Below are 1,739 nucleotides of genomic sequence, written 5' to 3'. Positions count from 1 at the left end.
TATTCTAATTATAGCTAGAGATACTATGAAAACAAGTTTATGTTTGGTATTCCAGTGCATGGAGGTGCTAAGTTGAATCCAAAGCAGTTGTTCTTAAAATGTAATTCTGAGACCGGTAGCATCAGCAACAGGTCAACTATTAGAAATACAAATAATTATATCCTGCCCCAGGATAACTGAATCAGTGACTCTGAGAGGAGGGTGTTTTTTTTTTTTTTTTTTTTTTTCATGTTTCCCCATTCACAATGCAGACCAGGCATATGGCCTGGGCTGAGGTGCATATGGGGTAGGTTTACTTTGCCTCCTCTTTCTATACAGTCAGTGTAAGAACACAGCTGTGGTAAGCACCAGGAGGCCGAGAGGAGGGTGTTTTAACAAGCCTTCTAGGTGATTCCTAATACATGGTTGAGTTTAGTGAACCACTAGTCTAAAGAAAGCTAACATTTTATGCTCTTTACATTCCTTATTTTGCATTTACCTTTGTGTTCGTCATCATGACATATCCTGAGGCTTCTGAAATGATAAGATGATGCACTTATACACCTGGATCACCAAGCTAGGCTCCAAGCCTTCTGTGGCCTTCTGAGCTCTGTTCCAAGCCAGCTTCCATCTCCAGCTGTGGAGCATTACAAACTCAGCCTGCCTCTGTGTCATGAAGTAGGGGATGGAAGTAGTGACCATGACTTTCTGGGACAGGACATACAGTGAAATAAAAGATCTGGGAGGATTTGATAGGGAAATTAGCTTCTTTTTTCACAGCATACTTTTAAAGCTGTGGCTTTCAACTGCTGATTGAACATTTGAATCACCTGAGAGTATTTTCATAGCACAGGTGGCCTTGCTTGAGCTCACTTGCTTTTGGTTTTAATTGGGTTGGTGGTGGGTGGGGGCTGTCTAATTGCTGTCATGGTTCAGAACCATAGGTAAAGACTTGCCTTTGGTTTGGTATGCATCTGGGAAAAGAGATGAAAATATCCTGCCAAAGTGTACCCTTAGGGATCTTATCCCTTTAATCAGTAAGTGCTTTGAGCACTCTAGTTCTTTAGCTGTTGGGGACCTTATCTGAGGGAGTTCTTCCATATCTAGCATTTTGTTTGTTTGTTTGTTTTGATTTAAGCTGGTGCTGACCTTTTCTACAAGATTCCTGGCTGGTTTGTGTCTAGGTAAGAAGATTTGACTAAGGTTGTCTACTCACTTGTTAGCCTATTTGGCAGAATATGCAAATAATATCCCCTCTCACCTTTGGGTTGATAGAGGTTCAGGAAATGAACTCAGAGAGACTGATACTATATTTGCAATGTGAAGCATTTTGAGGCCCAAGCCTGCCTTGCTGTCTCCAAAGTTATGGAAAGGAAAAGTTGAGTCTTATTTGTTGGTTGAGTGTCGAAATAGTCCATGGAAAAAAGAAAGGCAAACAAATTCTCCTGATATTCTTGGCAGAGTTTATCACCTTTCCCCCTATGTTTCTGGCAAGTGTGATTAGAAATTGACTTGCAAGGTTTGCTCATACTAGCTTCCCAAGACAGTGTTTGCTTGCTCACTGCTGACTAGCAGTAGTTAATTTGCTATCTCTCACACATGTTATCCAAAAATCAAAGCACTCATTAGAAATGAGCAGCATGAATTTGGTCAGTCACATTTGGAGGATTAGCCAGATGTAAATCTGAGTTGCACTTGGGAGGTTTCATGTGCTTCATTTAAAAAATAAATAGAACTCTAGCCTTGAGTAGAAACAGATT

General features: G+C 40.6%; 1 non-coding gene across 1 annotated transcript; it reads right to left on the bottom strand.

Moving 5' to 3' along the window:
• Nucleotides 1-226: 226 nt before the first annotated feature.
• Nucleotides 227-357, bottom strand: LOC141410608 (small nucleolar RNA SNORA51). The gene has a single exon (XR_012435444.1). It is a non-coding gene; the product is annotated as a small nucleolar RNA SNORA51 (small nucleolar RNA).
• Nucleotides 358-1,739: the final 1,382 nt, after the last annotated feature.

This window comes from Castor canadensis, chromosome 8, assembly GCF_047511655.1.
Source record: "Castor canadensis chromosome 8, mCasCan1.hap1v2, whole genome shotgun sequence".
Lineage (NCBI taxonomy): Eukaryota > Metazoa > Chordata > Mammalia > Rodentia > Castoridae > Castor > Castor canadensis.
This window is presented reverse-complemented; position numbering and strand designations above follow the sequence as displayed.